Source organism: Microplitis mediator, chromosome 2, assembly GCF_029852145.1.
Source record: "Microplitis mediator isolate UGA2020A chromosome 2, iyMicMedi2.1, whole genome shotgun sequence".
Lineage (NCBI taxonomy): Eukaryota > Metazoa > Arthropoda > Insecta > Hymenoptera > Braconidae > Microplitis > Microplitis mediator.
In genome coordinates this window covers 19,411,831-19,430,802 of record NC_079970.1, presented here as the reverse complement: position 1 = coordinate 19,430,802, position 18,972 = coordinate 19,411,831, and the positions used below count along the sequence as shown (strand labels likewise).

At 28.7% G+C, this 18,972-nt stretch overlaps 1 protein-coding gene across 3 annotated transcripts in view; it reads right to left on the bottom strand.

Annotated features, from left to right (window-relative positions):
* Positions 1-14,479, bottom strand: part of LOC130662975 (voltage-dependent calcium channel gamma-4 subunit) — a 34,967-nt gene extending 20,488 nt beyond the window's left edge. The window contains exons 1-3 of one of the 3 annotated variants that reach the window (XM_057461975.1): positions 14,297-14,474; positions 14,035-14,170; positions 25-437 (exon numbers count right to left, since the gene is read on the bottom strand). The gene's annotated coding sequence lies outside the window, so the exon portion shown is untranslated. Of the gene's footprint in view, positions 1-24; positions 438-9,789; positions 9,939-14,034 lie in introns of those variants that run through there. The other 2 variants (XM_057461979.1, XM_057461976.1) reach the window with 2 other exon arrangements.
* Between the last annotated feature and the right edge of the window lie 4,493 nt (positions 14,480-18,972).

Sequence of the window (18,972 nt, the reverse complement as noted above, 5' to 3'; positions counted from 1 at the left end):
TGAATATAATGCGGTTTTACGTACTTGGATGCAAGTCACGCGCAACCGTATGGTGTTATCTCGAAATGCGAGACGTTTGCGGCAGCCTCAGTCACTTGACAGGTGATACAGGTGTAGAAAAGCTTTTATAATCCGTCTTCAGATCTCCGACTTTTCTCAACTACCTCAGGACAATCTTCAAATGTTGACTCCTTCGCTTAACTTTTGTTCCATCTTCTTTCATCTTTTATACTTTTGCAAATATATAAACAAATATAGTTGTATATATTATTTATTTTATGTGCTGTACTGTCTCTCCCTCTCTTTTTATCGTTCCCAGTCTCTGTACTTGCACGTTAGCGATAATCGTTTCGGGTTTACGATCAGACGATTGAGGCGGGAAAATGAGAATATTAGACAACACAAGAGCTTTAATCTTTTTCAATAGATTTTATGTTCTGAAAATTATTAAAAAATTTATTCATATTTTATGTACTGTAATTTTAAATATTTTTTAATAAAAAATTTTAAGTACCTAATTTTTAAATTTAAGCTTTTTTTTATGAGAAAAAATTTAATAAATTTATCTTTTTATAAATCCTCTATTAATATTGTTCGGAGTATCATCGAAAGTAATGTCAAAGATCTTTTTATGTAAGAAGTATTAAAGAGTATATATATATGTATAAAATCCCGTTGCGACTTTTCAAGTTAACTTTCTAGGATTCCAGGTACCGGTGCCTTTTATTTTTTATCTTTATCTCTCCCTCATTTTTTTTTACCCTTTACAGCGACTTCTATTTCGCGGGATTATCGGGACTTGAGCTCTGACCCGAAGGTATCGATTCTTTTGATGCTGATAGTGCTTCTCGTCAGTTCGTTCAGAGTATTTACACTTTGCTCTCAATCAGTAGTAAAAACGTATCGTAAGTCTCGTAATCTCAGTGACTAATAAACTTTATTTTACATGAGATAATAAAAAAATATAAATTTAATCATCATAAATTTGTGTCAAGTAAATAATTATAAAGTTATGTAAAATATTTTTGTATTAAATTTGGTAATTAAATAAATGAAATTGATAAGATCTTGACAAGCAGTTGTATATGCTAGTAAATTAGGTACATTTATTGTTAATCTCTTTGACAATTGACAAAGACTCGTGACTTTCTGACAACAATACAAAGTAAGCGAATAGTATCAACAATACAATTCTAAATAGCATCGTCGTAACAGGATAATATTCAACTCATTGGTGTCGGTTTCTGCGCTTTATTATACGCGCAGGTTCGTGCTACAGTCGATGTTGTATATATGTATGTATTTGTGTTTAACAGACATAGAATAGAATACCAATACCATTGAACAATTATAATAGCCCATTCTCTCAAGTGTATCATTTATTATTGTTCTGAAAACTTAATGATAATTCATACCATTATTATTCAAATTTGTCAAAATTATTTTGCATTAATTGATACACTGCAGAAAATCGGATTTTATTTCAATCCGGATTCACTCCTTCACTCGAAATTCTGGAGTTGAAAAATTTACTTCGTGTAAGGAGTGAATACACTAAAAAATCGGGAGTGAATTCGAAGTGATCACGGATTTTATTCAAATCTGAATTCACTGTCAGTCGGAGTTTGGGAATTTTAAAAGAAATCACTCCACATATGGGAGTTTTTTTCAGATGAGTGATTTCGGAGTGATCTAGATTTTATTTAAAACCGCATTCACTCAGATTCGGAGTATTAATATTACAGTAAACTCTCTTTAGTAGTAAATTGCATTCCGAACCGGATTTCTATACTAAAATGTACTCCCTTTCGAAGTGAATTTTACTCCAAGAAGTTCAAATAAATACACAGTCACCTGCTCCGAATTCATTCCGGAATTAATCCACGTCCATTCCGAAAATTTTTTACAGTGTAGGGATTTTGTTTGATCGGATAATTTTGGAGTGACGCGGATTTTATTTTAATAAGCATTCGCTCGGGTCCGGAGTTTTAGAATTTAAATAAATTTATACACTATAAAAAATCGAGAGTGAATTTGGAGTGATTACGGATTTTATTTAAATTCAAATTCACTCCGTTACTCAGAATTTTAGAAATAATAACTCCGCATACGGAGTAAATAGGGAGTTTTTTTCAGATTAGTGATTTCGGAGTGATCTGGATTTTATTTAAATCCGCATTCAATCCGATTTGGAGTTTCAATACTAAGTTAAACTCGGCTTCGGACTGAATTTTACTCTAAGGGGATTAAATAAATAAAAAATCATCCACTCCCTGTTCACTCCGCAAATTTTTTACTGTTTATACACTGAAAAAAAAATTAACTTTTGTAAAAACAGTATTTTCTTAAGTACACGGTGAGAAGTTTTTGATAAAATTTACCCTGCAATTTAGAGTAAACCTGGGCCAAAAACAAAACAAATACGAAAAGAATAAAAAATGATTCTTTTTGTTTTATTTTTTACTCTTTTTTATTTGAAAGCTACTCAGAATTGGGTTTTTCTACCCGATAATTGAACACTATCTAGAAGCGGAAGAGTAATTATTCATCGAGACCCAGTTTTACTCACAATTGACGGGTAAAATTTATTGGATAATTCTTTTCGTGTAGTAAATCAATAAAAATCATTACATTATTAATTTCATATTTAAATTGAAGAACAATTGTTTTGATAAAATAAAATCGAAATTTATTTACATCACTCAAAAAAATAGAAAATCAGCATAGTTCGAGCTGAGCTCATTTTTTAGATTAAGAAAATGATCTTGAATTAAATCTTGAAATTTTTGCACTAAAAATCTGTTAGATTGAAGATTTCCAACAGAATAATTTCTTGCAAGAAGGAAATACAATATTTCTAAGTTATTTTTTTTCAGTGTACTAATAGTGTTATTTTAACAATGGTAAATTTAAAAAAAAAAAAATCATTATTCTGATAGTATTCAATTTCTAAATATTTTTACAATATCAAATTTTGAAGAAAATTAATTATTTTGCTTGTATTGAATTTTTTTGTAGCTTCAGAAATTCTATTTCATTTTTTTTTTTTTTTTTCACTAATCTACTTGACTCCGTGAACGGAATGATAGAATAATTTCGATAAATTTAAATTTTTTAGTTTGTTGTGAATATTAAAACTGGAAAATATTTCAACGGGGTTTCAAATTGACACTGCAATGAATTTTTTCATATTTTTAAAAATTGTTTTCCGTTATTTTATTATATTTAATCCAATAAAAATTAAAATTTTTTAGTTACATAGGTTCAGTATGTGGGAAAAATCCTACTTATGCATATTTTTGCAAATTCCTTTTGTAACAATGAAAATTTCTTGTTTGTTTCAATAATAGTAACGAGCAACTTGCAGTCACTACGTGACTACCCAAATATCACTACTAAATTTATAAAATACTCAGAAAAAAAGAATTTCTTGCCGCAAAAAATTTTAATTCGCACCAAGAAATTTTATACATTATCAATTAAATACAAAAATTGTCTTGGGGCGAGAAAAGATTTTTTTGGTCAAGAAATAATTCCTTGCACCAAGTAATTTTTTCTAGTTCTAAATAAACTTTTGTTTTCAATTCACAATGCAAAAAATTTCTTGGGGTAAGTAAAAATTTTCTTTAGTCGAGTAAAGATTTTTTGTGTCAATGAATCCTTTTTTTTCTATCCGTACTTTTGTGGCTTTGAGAAGCTTCCTAAAACCAAAAGGAGCATAAAAATCTGTTATTTTGGAATAAGTAACGCGATAAAAATAATATAGCTATATATTCAGTGACATTCAGTCATATTTAGTGACAGAATAATTAAAGTATTAATTTATTTAAAGAAAATAAATACGATCGTCTTTTTTCCCGCGTAGTTTGAATGAAATTCGAATGATATAGATAAATCTATTTATCCCAATACTTGGCAATTAAAAAGAGTTTAAACTATGAAAAAGCACAAATTCAAGTCAAGACCTATCTAATGATACCAATTTCAATAACATTAACTAATTCTATCATATAGATATGGCGGGAACAAAATTTTCCTTATACTCTTAATAATATAAATAATAAATGGACATATTAATTATAATTTTAATGAAATCATTACAATTGGTATTATGTCACGATTTATTTTTTTTCTCAATTGTAAAAACTAATTATGATTATTAAAATGGTTACAAACGACAAAAGTAATTTATTGTGAGCTTTATATTTTTTATACTTTGCATTGAAATTTTAGTCATATTGTTACATTATCTTGTTTACCGTAATACGTTTTTTTCTTTTTTTTTCAAAAGTTATATTCATAGAGATTGTTCGAGTATAATATCAGTGTGTATAGTATGTTCGTATCTTTTGAGTAATAGAACACCATTCGTTCTTAATTGCAATCAATTTCAGGCGCTCGTTAACGCGACAACAAAATTACGGGCTCTATTAAATTAGAGAAAAGGACGGAGTCTTTGTTCAGTAGAAACGATTTTATTCTGTGTAGTGTTCAAGTCGGAAATCGAAATAAATAATAACATTTATATTGTTTCATGTTTATTACTTGAAATTAATAACATTTTAATGTCAATATATATACACTGCAAAAAAATCGGTGTAAGAACACGCTATCCCGGTGTTAGGTTATCGGTGTTAAATTTAACCTGAAAACGGTGTTTAAATAACACCGGTAGCGATGTTAAAAAAAAGTTGATCCATTTTTGGAGTGTCAGAAGTCAAATTGTATTTCAAATACTAAAAAAAAGTTTTGTTCTTTCAAAAATTAATGATACGACAGATTCACCAATTTATGGATGAATTTGAAGCATATTCGTAAGGTGTTAAAATTAAATAACCCCAGTGTAGACGGTGTAATTTGGCGGTGTTAAAATACCGGTGTTAAGTCAGAGTAAAGAAAAAATTCCACGTATAGGAATAAGAAAAAAAAATGTATTACACATAAAAATACTTTAACACCATTAAAAAATATTTATCGGCGGTGGTGTTATTTTAACATTGTTTTCGGTGTTGAAATTTAACATTGAAAATTCAAACATCTATACCACCTGGACTTACCCCACTTTTTTTTACAGTATATGATTAGTCTCTTTGCAAACTAAATCAGCAAAAAAAAATTAAATTAAATTATCAATGATTAATTTATCATCTTTAAATCACTTATTGCCTTATAAAAAATATCAGAGTTGTATAAAAAATAATGATGATGTTGTTCCTCAATATTTAATTTGATAAGTGATCAAAAATTTCAGCAATTTGTTCAGTTTAATAAAAGTAAAATTTCTCATTTTATAGGCAATTAAGTTTTTTTTTTTCTTAATTAACGATAATTTCGTGATTTTAACGAAATATTGATATTATTTTTTTCTGTTTTGTGGATCTTAAAACATTTATACTCATAACCTCATACTCCGATCGCAGTTAATTTACTTCTTATGTCCACCGTTTTAACACCGGTTAGATAACAGCGCTACACTGGTGTAAGTTCATTTTCACACCGCTTTTTTACACTATACATTTATATCTCAACATAAATATAATGCGTAAATTCAATGTAAAGTACAGTAAAAAATATAAAACAAAATAATTACTATTTGTTTTTATTTTCCCTAAATCTACGCATGAGTTATTTTTTTCCCAGTATATATAATTAAACTTTATAAAACATTTTGATGAGAAAAAGTTTATTTGTAATACTTCATGCTCATAATAATGTGAAAAAATTATAAAAAATAAAAATTTATTTTATGTAATTTCATAAAGTAATTTCGTGAAAATTTCATGCACAAATAAATTTCATATCATCTAGGGAATATTGCTCAGTAGAACGCGCATTCAATCAAATTGTATCATCTGTCATTCTCATATCCAGTTGATTACAACATTTATGTTCTAGACGTCTATCCATTTTATTTGAAATATTACTACTTTATTAAAAAAAAAAAATTAATAAAATAATATTAATTTCTACCAACTAATTTTCAAATATTATTTGAATTTAATGATGTCCTTAACTACAGCGAAAAAAAACTCACATTTGAAGTGACAGTTAAGTAATATCTTTTAGAAAAATTATAAAATGTCTTGTAATTTAATTTACATAGTATATAAGTTAGCAGATTATATGTAACAGCATTATTGATGAATGAATAAATTAATTATGCCGATAGTATTTACATAATTCTATTGGAATATAGTTCAGAATATCAGATTGTGAATTTCAACACATGGTAAATTTAAAAATCGATTCTCAACTTTTTATTTCATTTTTCGATGTTAAAATCTTTTGCAATCTTAAATTTTTTAAGTTTTCAAGTTCCTGCTATTAAAATTTAAGATAAAGAAAAAACGAAGAGGAAATAAAAGTACTAACTTCCGTTCGTTCTTTCCGATATAAATATTTCTATATTATATATCATAGATTATATTTTAAAATAAATCGACAAAGTAGTTTCGGTGAAGTTTATAAAATTCAATGTGAAAAAAAACTTTCTTTTACTTCTTTTCTTGACATTTATGTAAAAAAATATTTTCTGAAAAATCTTTACCAGTTTTAAAAATTTAGTCTATCCACTTTAAGAAATTTGTAGAGTGAATGCTGATGGAATCTGGAGTGGATGATTTTTATCCATTTATTCCCTTTCCCTTCATATCAAAACTCATCGTACTGAAGTTAGCTGATGTCTTATAATTTTTGGATTTTTTTTGAAACGATAAATTTAAAAAAAAAAATATTTAAAAAAATTGAACCTGTAGTTTTTTTAAATCTTCTATATGTGCAAATTTTATTTTTTTTCCAATTGATTTCTGGAATAAAAATCCGAGAATTTTTAGTTGTCTACTAACTTCGAAATTATGAAAACTACGGAATGAAGTAGAATTCAAATGACTCTGCTGGAAAAAAAATTCCCTACACGGAAAAAAAAAAAATAGGCGCTGCAACAGGACTTTTCTTGTGGAATAAATAAGATAAGGAAGAAGTTTCATGTACTAATTTTTTTGTCCGCATAATGAAATTTCCAAATTTGAAAAAAATTTCAAAGTTTGGAAAAATAAAAATTTTTTTTCGAAGTTAGTTTTTTTTTTTTAAATTGAATTTTTTTTCAAATTTGGAAATTTCCTTATACGGACAAAAAAATTAGTACATGAAACTTGTTCCTTATCCTATTTATTCAGTATGCGAAGTGACTTTTTTTCAAACTTCGAAACTGAACGACAGAATAAATCCGTATTTACTCCTGACTTTTTTCAAAGTGGTAATGAAAAAATTGTAAATTTGTTTTATGAAAAAAAATAATAAAGTGAGTGCATGTTGTAAATTTTATTGAAATAAATTGAGCTGTTTATGTAGCATAAATTAGATAATTACAACAGCAAACAAAGTTTAATTGATGTTAAATATCAAGTTACAATAATATATTAAAAGTGAAAATACCTAAACAAATATTTATCACGTTCAAAGTATAAGCCGCTTACATTGTATTCCATAGGTTTGTCTTTTAAAATTGTGCAGCATAATGGTAACAAAACATAATCCAGAAGCAAGACGAACAATGTACTACTACTCCTTTGCATTGTTTAGTTTGCACTGTATAAGATCTCGAGAAATTCACGAGCGAGTTAAGTGAATTGCTGGGCTATCGTATTCTCCAAGTCACGGAGTCTCGATTTCAAGAATAAATTAACTTTAGTTGTAGTAAAGTAGAGAAGTAAAATATAATTCATCTTCAAGTACACTTAGTGAGCTTAAACTTGAAATTAATTGGCCTCTATAAATAATTTGTTTAAAAAATTAAATAATTAAACATTTTAACGGACACGGAACGAATTTTATAGTAAAGTTATCATCTGTGTCGTAAAATTTTTTAACTGAATTCGATAGTACCCGGGTCGAAACATTTGATCTGATTCTAGTCCAACTGGACTGCAATTGGACTAATTGGTCTCTATTTGAATTAGTTGATCTGTTTTTGATCTTTTATCAAAATTTTAACCTGTTTTTGATCTGTTGTTTTAAAAATCAATTGCGTTATGAACAGACAAAACTAGAGTCTGACATCGTTCCGGAGTTTAAAAAAAAATCACTCTGCATGCGGAGTAAATAGGGAGTTTGTTTTTTCAGCTAAATGATTTCGGAGTGATCTGGATTTTATTTCAATCTGCATTCACTCTGATTCAGAGTTTTAATATTAAAATGAACATCTTTTAGAAGTGAATTTCACTCCAAAGCGGATTTTCGATATTAAATTAAACTCCCCCTTGGAGTTAATTTCACTCCGAGGGGATTAAATAAATAAACAGTCATCCGCTTCACACTCACTCCGAATTCACTCCGCTAATTTTTTGTATATTATAATTTAAATAAAATCCGCGTCACTCCGACATCACTTCGCCCATAAGAATATCCGTATTTACTCCTTATAGGGAGTGATTTTTTTTTAAACTCCAGAACCTCAAATGACGGAGTGAATTCGGATTCAAAGAAAATCCGGATTCACTTCCGTTTTCTAAAGTGTAACTAAAACATGGATATAAATAAAGGATTTTAATTGACATATGTGTGAAAAAAAATTCGTTCCAAAAAGATTCCAAAAAAGTTCGGCATGTGGAACTTCTAAACATGAGACAGATTAGAACTTCGAATGGAACTTTTTTGGAACGTTAGTAATTTTGATGGTAAAAAAAAGTTTTTAAGAACAAATTTAGAGTATATGGACTTTCCAAAACAGTTCTAGAACCACCACTTTTGACTTTTTATGGACTTAAAACGGCATTCCAAAACATTCCAAAATCACTAATTTTGCATCTTTTGTAGACTAATGACGTTCTAGAAACATGCCAAAATAGTTCAAAAATCACTACTTTTTAATTTTTTATAAAACTAAAAAAACGTTCATAAAAAATTCCAAAAAAGTTCCAAGAACATCCTTTTCTGACTCTAAATTTGCTCATAAAACTCTTTTTTTTTACCGTCTAAATTACTAACGTTCCAAAAAAAGTTCGATTCGAAGTTCTAATCTGTCTTATTTTTAGAAGTTCCACATGCGGAACTTTTTTGGAATCTTTTTGGAACGAATTTCTTTTACACGAGTAAATTTATCTTATTTTTTGTTTCAAAATTTTACAACCTTGCAGGTAACAATCATAATCTTTAATAGTTACAATTAGCATCTTTGATAGTAATCGTCACCAGCATCAATTGTTATACTGTTATCATTTTCAATGGTATATATAAAACTAATTATTTTACCACTGAAAAATTTAGCTACCATCTTAAATAGTTTAAATTAAAAATTTAGTATCGTAGATAGCATAATTAATTTTCTCCGTGTAGCAAAAAAAAAAAAAATCATAAAAGAATAATTATCTAAAAAAAAGGTAAGTGTAAAAAAATGTTTTCTCATGCACGACGTGAGTAACAAGACAATGTTGAGGTGAGGGTTGTAAGGTCCTTAGGTCATAGTCCGAACTAACTACCTTCGTTTGACCCTTTTTTCATGAGATTTTATTTCCTCACCGTACCTACTACAGTGTCTGTCTCAAGAGTTATTTTTTTGTACACTATAGTTAATATGCATATACATGTATATATATGTGTTTATATATAAACGGCATGCCGTTAGAAAACTCGTATAACGATTTTTACTATGGTTATCATGGAGATTTTACGATACGACACGTGCTCGAGGGAAGCATGAGTCAAGTAGACGAAAGAGAAAAAAAAGATAAAAAGAGAGAAAGAAAATGGATACAGCAGAGTGTAATATAAGAATATATATACTAGACATACATATATGTATCTATAGTTTTCTAGTTCAAAGTCTTCGGGGCAAGACGATGCTCTGAGGCGTATGGGATTACGACTTCCTTCCCTTGGCCCATGAATTACAAAGCGTCGTCTTCACCGCCGTTTCGTTTATATTCAAAGATTCGCGTCGTCGTCTCAAGCTTCCGGAGAAAAATAAAATGATTGCTTTTCTGTAAACTCTCTGGTGGTTGACCACGTCAAACAATCTATACTGTCTTACATTTCATTTATCAATAAATATATATCTTTTGTATCTGTACCTGAAACCTTAAAAAAAATTTTATATCTTTGACGTCAGAAAAATTTAAATATACTCCTTTGATCTTTAATCGTTTTATGGATCACGTGAATTTAAAAGATTTTCGTTTATACACTGTAAAAAATCGGGAGTGAATACGGATTTTATTTCAGTTTGCATTCACTCCGGTCCGGAATTTTAATACTTAAATGAATTTATATTTAATAGCAATCGCTGTTAACTAGTAACATAATTATTTCAATAAATAATTAATTCAGATATTAATAATTAAACTTAAAAATTATGTTTTTAATTTATGAAATGTTTTAGTAACTCACTGAATTATAATTTCATATATACATAATACATAGTGAAAATATTAAATTATTGAGTATCGCTATAGTGCCATAGATTTTATGGGAATGTTTGATATTTCGATAAAATATGAAATGTTATCCCGTGGTATGGTTGTTGTAAGTCCTCTAACAGTTTGTGACTCAATGGAATTATATTTGTTCAAGTTTTATTATGAGCTGCTTATAATTGTCAAAATATCAAAGACCTAAGCTCACTATGTAGGGGAGAGGGGGGCAAAGTGGGCCCCTTAACGAAAATAATTATAATATAATTAATTTTTTTTACGCGTTTACTTCTTTTTAGACCCTTGATACTTATTTTCACTTCATTATGCTGCGCGTCCATTAAAATTGAAAAATCGAAAATTAGGGGCAAATTGGGCCCTCCAAAAAATTTCGGATTTGATATTTTTTATTCTTTACACGTGTGATATTTGCAAAGAACTATAAAACAATTGTATTTTAATAACATAAAATTCATTTTAATAGTCTGCTGCGATGTAACTTTAAAACGTAATTTTATGAACAGCTTGGTGGTCTATTTTAGCTCTCATTATATAAGAAATTTCGATAAGCTTATTATCTGTTCGAATTTTTTGAAGTTTTGAAAATTTTAAGGGATTCACTTTGCCCCCACCTCCTCTATTAGTAAGTTTTTTTATAATTAATATTTTCCGAAACTCCCCTTCAGAGTGAAATTCACTCCGAGGGAATTAAATGAATAAAAAATCATCCACTCCGCGTTCACTCTGAAAATTTTTTACAGTAGATATTTATATCGACTTATTATTATAAATAAATATTTATTTTCGATATTCATTATCACAGGTAGGTACGGATACTGTTAATTATAACTTTGTTTTTAATTACATAATGATTTTCTATGGTTATAATTAAACCTTGAATTAATTGAATGAAAATCATGTGTATTGAATATCGTGTAGTTGGCTAATTTTATCCATTTATTTAAAAAAAATTTTTTTTAACATGAGTTTATGGATGAGTATCAATTGACGCTTGATTTCCCGTGTATTATTATCTTATAACAATATAATGATGCACATTGTACAGTATACTATAAATACATTCACTCCATCACATCACATCGCATCGCATCACAGTTAGTGGATACTGCTATTTTCATGATGAGCTGTGGCTACACATCTGCATGCTAGAAAACACATTTTACACTAGATCAAAGGCATTATATGATTATTTAACGCATAAGTGATCAAAGATATTATCGCATGTCTAATTATTTTGTCGTTTTTTGTTTTATGCCCATTTATAAATATAACGCATTTATTAATAAATATACACTGCAAAATAAACGATGCAAGTGCACGGTATCCCGATGTTAAGGTCATCGGTGTTAAATTTAACTTAAAACGGTGTTAAAGTAACACCGGTAGCGGTGTAAAAAAAAGGCAGATTATTTTTGAAGTATTAGGAGTCGAATTGTATTTCAAATAAAAAAAAAAAATTTTATTGTTTCAAAAATCAATGATACGACAGATTCACCACTTTATGGACTATGGATGAATTCAAAGGATATTTGTCCTCGATGACATCTTAATGTTATTGTATAAAATATGAGAAGATTTTTATGATTCAAGTCTCTACAAACTAAATCAGCGAGAAAAATTAAATTAAATCATCAATGATTAATATGTCATCTTTAAATCAGTTATTACCCTTATGAAAAATCTTAGAGTTATAATAAAAATAATTATAATAATGTCCTTAAATAATTAAGTTCGAAAAGTGATCAAAAATTTATGTAATTTGTTCAGTTTAATGAAAAGGACACTTCTTATTTTATAGGTGAATAGTTTATTTGAAAAACCCCATAAGTCAAGAAAACAAAATTTTTCAGGAAACAAAAAAAAAATTTTTTTGGAAAAGCTTGACATTAAAATAATAAATAAATAATTGAATACAATAATGTTAGCGCTTCTGAAAAAGATTACAACACGAAAAATTCAATTTTTTAACTCAAACTACTTGAAAAAATTATTTAAAGTTGATTGACTTATGGAGTTTTTCGACCAAACAGAAAAAAAAGTTATAAAATCATTGTTTTTTTAAATGTTTCCACTTAAATCATTTATTACACTGATAAAATGAAGTATTAAAGATGTATTTGAACTCTGAGCCTCAGAAATTACAAAAAATTATAATTAATTTAAACATTTTAATTAGTCATATAACAGTCAACAATAAAACAACATTTGAAATTAATTTCCGAAAAAAGCGCGAATTTTTAATAAAAAATTAAAAAAAATTATTTCTGTAAAACTTAAACTTCATATGTTTATTTGAGTCATTGACTTATGGGATTTCTCAATTAAATGAAATTGCTGTCACCCGGTTAATTTTTTTTCAAACGCTGATTTGATGCATATTTTGATTGATTTCTATGGAGGGACATCCAAAGAACCCAAAAATCCAAAAAATCCAATTTCGTAAAAAACATGACTTATGGGGTTTCTCAAATAAACGATTCATTTAGACCTCATAGTTCTCCTTGAGGATTTTGAGTACTAAAGTAGAGTTACTTTCTAGGCGGCGAATAAAACATTAAAGGAATTGAGGCTTTTGAGAGCTAAACTAGAATTTGTTTTTTGACTCGGGAATTATTATAAGAAAAACAGAGGGATAATAATAATTATAATGCAAAAAAAAATAATTTCTGTAAAACTAAAATTGCATATGTTCATTTGAGTCATTGACTTATGGGGTTTCTCAAATAAACGATTCAGGTAATAAAATGGTTTTTTTCTCAATTAACGACAATTTCGAGATTTTAATGAAATATTACTTTGATTTTTTTTTCTGTTTCGTAGATCTTACGCTGTAAAAATTTGCGGAGTGAACGCGGATTAAATTCGGAGTGTATGGCTGTTCATTGATTTACTTCCCTTGGAGTGAAATTTACTCCGAAGGTGAGTTTATTTTAATATTAAAACTCCGAATCGGAGTGAATTTGGATTAAAAAAAAATTCAGATTCCTCCAAAATCACTCATTTTAAGAAAAAACTCCCAATTTACTCCGTACGTGGAATAGCTTTTTTTTACTCCGGATTTCCGAGTAACGGAGAGAATTTGGATTTAAAGAAAATCCGTAATCACTTCGAATTTACTCCTGATTTTTTTCAGTGTAAAACACTTATACTCACAACCTCATGCTCCAATCGGAGTTAATTTACTCCGTATATCTACACCGTTTTAACACCAGTTGGATAACACCGCTACACCGGTATGCTTATTTTAACACCGCACTGGTGTTAAAATAAGTCAATTTTAACACCACTTTTTTTACAGTGTATGCAAATACATAAATATATAAATATATATGCATACATATATTAATATACTGATGATTGATGTGTAGAAAAGTTTTTTATGATGTTGACATTTATAACAACACGCGGCTCTTACGTTATACCACGAGGTATATGCGAATATTGTTATTTGAAATATTTGAGTAAAAAAAATTATAAAAACAATAAATAATAATACAGATATAATATAAATTTATTAAATTTAAAAAAATAAGTAAAATAAAATAAAAAAAAAATTTATAAATTCAACTAAAGTTTACCAAACTTTTTAATGAGAAAAAAATCCTACCCTTTTTTTCTTTTAACTTGGAAGCCTGGAAAATATGCTTGAAAACATCCCTTTGAAGTTTTTCTTCATGTTAACATGACTCGAACTAGTCATCAAATTTTTATTTATTTTAAATAAAACAAATTACTTGCACTTACTGTAAAAAAAATTAAAAATAAACTGGAATAAAAATTATTTTAACAATCCACGTGATCACTTAAAACTAAAAAAAATATTTAATTTTATCACTAAAAATAAAATATTAACTAAAGTTGTTATTTACTTTCGCAATTAGGATAATAAGGGTAAATAAAAAAATTATTTATTCAAAGTTCAATCGTGTATAAGGACGAAATAAGTCGAGCAACTGTACGTGAGTTGCTCGAGCAAGGCAGTGAATTCGACTACCGGTCGACGCCCGGTCGTCGTCGCATCGTCCGCACCAACCACCACCACCACCACTATCAGCATCACTATCACCTCCACAGCCACCACCACCCACACCACTACTGCTACTACTACTACTACTACGACAGCCACCACCACCACCACCAAGTAACTATTCGTTGTATCCCTCTCTGCCCTTCGACTCTACTCCTTTTTCTCCTATTGCTTGTTCTCGAGGACGACGGCGCCACCTGCATTTCCACGATGCAGGGCGCAATTGACGTTATAAAGTTACATCTGTTATTCTCCGCTTTGGTCCATTTCGCTGGCATCTACAGTACAGGATCCACGCGAATGTAAATACAACAAGTCATGTTGTCTCGTGCCTTGACTATTGCCATATGACCAGTTATCTCATGAGGATAATCACTTGTATACATTGTCTATAAAAGCTCGAGAGCTATACAAATATATATATGGAGGATTAATGTATAGGGTGAGTGAGCCAGTGAATTAATATTTTCGTACAGAGATGCAACAAAATTAGGATTAAAATTCTCACTTGTAAATCAAACAGCAATGAAATTTTTTTTTATGTAATTGAGATTGAAGACTAATTGGTCTAGGTAATAATTAAATAATGAACATTTACTGGTCATGGTTACTCACTGGATGGATCACTCTAGGCAATGATAATATATTTTACATTAAAAAAACAGCGGAGTGAACCTGGATTTAATTCAAAGTGAATGCGGAGCGGATCTGTTTATTTATTTGATCCCCTTGGAGTAAAATTCACTCGGAAGGGGTTTAGTATAATATCGAAGCTCCAGTTTTGAGTGAAATTTACTCTGAAAGGGAGTTCGTTTTAATATTAAAACTGAATCGGAATAAATGCGGGTTTGAATAAAATCCAGATCACTCCGAATTTACTCCGATTTTTTTAGAGTGCACGGAAAAAAAGAATTTCGTCCTGATAACAGAAGACGAGATAACGAAAAATTTTGTTATCGTGATAAACACGATTAGCTTACAGTAACAAATCAATTTGTTATAATAACTAATGAAATTGGGTCGTAATTAAGAACTCGATTTGTTATGAGAACACATGCAGGCATTCAAAGCTGTCATTTGTTACCCTAAGTAATCTTACTCTCTAAACATGAATAAGTGAAATACGTGAATATTCACTAATTCTGAGTGTCAACCGAACCACTTTTTAAAATTAGTGGTTCGGTTTGCACTTGGAATGAGTGAATATTCACTTATTTTCACTAATTCATGTTTAGAGAGTATAGCTTATGAGTTCAAAAATTTTGTCAGTGTTGTTAATTTGTTATTTTAACAAATCACTTTTTTTACTGTAACATAACAGTTTTGTTGCAGTTACAAACCATTGCTAGGCACAACAAACAATTTGCTAGCGTTACAAAAACATTGTAATCATAACAGTTGTTTCGTTATTAGTACACTGTGAAAAATTTCGGTGTAAAAATGGACCCGAAGAACTTTACACGGTGTAATGTGAAGTAACGATATAAAATTCTCTCTTGTAAATTTTCCATCCGTGTAATTTTCACATGGTGTAATCGATTTTTTGTACACCATTCCGTGTTACTCATTACAATTTTAATTAATGAGCAACAAATGATCATTAAATATTATTAACTACGTAATCAATAACTACAGTAATTTTATTTAAATATTAAAAAGTGTTCTGAACATTTAAATATTTTTATGGTTATTTTTCTTAACTCAAAATTATCATAAATTACACACTTACACGCTTGACGGTGTCCAATTTTTAATTCACACCGCAAAAATTCAACACGATATTTGGTGTAATTTTCACACCAAAATTTATACAACGAGCCCTAAAATTTTTCACAGTGAAAATAGAGGAGAGGGAGGCAGTAAAATAATTATACCATTAATTTTTTTTACGCTTTTACTTCTTTTTAGACTCTTGATACTTATTTTCACTTCATTATGCTGCGTCCATTAAAATTGAAAAATCGAAAATTAGAGGCAAAGTGAGCTCTCCAAAAAATTTCGGATTTGATATTTTTCATTCTTTACACGTGTGATATTTGCAAATAACTATAAAATAATTGTATTTTAATAACATGAAATTCATTTTAATAGTCTGTTGCGATATAACTTTAAAACGTAATTTTATTATCTTTAACTTTCTTAATACATTATATTTAATGAACAGTTTTGGTGGTCTATTGAAGTCCCCATTATACACGCTGAGAATTTTACGGTATTTTTTACATCAAAAATTTATAGAAAAATTACTATGTCATAGTAACATGAGGACAGTATGGAATTATTGTACAAATTACCGATACTGTATAAATTTTTAAAATACATCGAACAGAATTTACAAGGTGCATTGTAATTTTGACAAAGCAACAGATTAAGAAATTTAAATTTCTTGGATAAAATTACAATGCACCTTGTAAATTCTGTTCGTTGTATTTTAAAAATTTCTACGTTATCAGTAATTTGTACAATAATTCCATACTGTCCTCATGTTACTATGACATAGTAATTTTTCTGTAAATTTTTGATGTAAAAAATACTCAAAAATTCTCTGCGTGTATAAGAAATTTCGATAAGCTTATTATCCTTCCGAATTTATTGGTGTATAAAAAATTTTGAGGGGCCCACTTTGCCCCCATATTTTTTGAAGTTTTGAAAGTCTTAAGGGGCCTACTTTGCCCCCAGGGGCCCACTTTGCCCCGTCCTCCCCTACAACAAGTCATGTTGTCTTTTGTCTTGTCAATCGCTATGTGACCAATTATTTCATGAGGATAATCTCTTGTATACATTTTCTATAAAAGCTCTCGAGCTATATAAATAGAGAAATATATATATATATATATACAGAGGATTAATATATAGGGTGAGTGAGCCAGTGAATAAACGGTCGTATTATGCAATAATTACGCATAGAGAAGCAACACAATTAGAAGTAAAATTTCTACTGGTCGATCAAACAGCAATAAAGTACTTTTTTAATGTAATTGTGATTGAAATCTAATTGATTTGGGTGAGAATTAAATAATGTTTGTTTACTGGTCGTGGTATTCATTGGACTTATCATCCTAGATAATGATAATATATTTTAATTAAATCGAAACTTGTAAATAATTATTTAATTTATAATAACAAACTAATAATTATAGTAATAATACTAACTATTACTATAATTATTAGTAGATAAATTGATTGGTTTATTTGTATTGTTATTTTCAATGCAAACAAATTTATTTGGTTTAAAATTTGTCTATGGGATTGATCAATTGTTAATTGGTAGTATTATTTAACTCCACAGTTGAATTAATTGTAAAGCGGTTAATTATACAAATTAGATAAATTGATTATGGATTTTATTGAAAAACAAATTAAGCTGTTTGCTCGGTTAAGTCCAATAAAGTTTATTGCCCGTCTGTTTGCTCATTACTGTACGTTGAAAAAAAATCTAATAAAAGATGTGTAGAAATTGATGGTCCGTGAAATCATATAAGCCGACGCGAGAGACGACTAGAAAGTCTTAGAATCGTCTAAGTTTTTTTGCTCTTATCTAGGATTTAAATTTTATCTCTAAATGGAAAATTCTAAATTAGAGTATTCTAAATTTATACAAAAATTTATAATAATTGTCTATTGCACTGTAAAAAATTTTCGGAGTGAACGCGGATTAAAGTCGGAGTAGATGACTGTTTATTTATTTAATACCTTTGGAGTGAAATTAACTCTTAAAGGGAAATAATTTTAATATTAAAACTCTGAATCGGAGTAAATGCAGTTTTAAATAAAATCCGATCACTCCGAAATCACTTCACTGAAAAAACAAACTCCTTATTTACTCCGTATGCGGAGTGATTTTTTTAAGACTCCGGAATTCCGAGTGACGGAATGAATTCGGATTTAAATAAAATCTGTAACCATTCCGAATTCGCTCCCAATATTTTACAGAGTGATTAAGGATTTTATTTCAATCCGAACCCACTTGGTCACTTAGAGCTCTGGAGTTTTTAAAAAAATCACTTTGTAAACGGAGTAAAAAGGGATTTTGTTTTTTCAAGGAGTGATTTAGAAGTGATCTGGATTTTAATTCGATCCGCATTCACTCTGATTCCAAATTTCAATTTTGAAGTAAATTCCAAAAAAAATTCACTCCTTTTTTTAGGAGTGAATTTCACTCCGAAGGGATTAAATAAATAATCATATGCTCCCCATTCACTCCGGATTTAGTCCGCATATTTTGTAGTGTATTAATTTCATGATGTTTCGTTTTTACAATATTTTTAAATTTTATTAACTCTGAAAATAATTATATTCGTTATTTAATGAGAGTTGTTGAGAACAATGAAAAACTTTTCAGCAAAACCAACAAATGTATATATATTTTAATTAACAAATGGCATTTTTGCGCCTTGTTGATTTATTGATTGCATTATTAGTGAATGTAAAATTAATAACCATACGATGACTTTATATACTACTGGAATAAAAGCAGAGAAAAAAAAACTATTGAAAATTGCTATTGTATTTGAATAA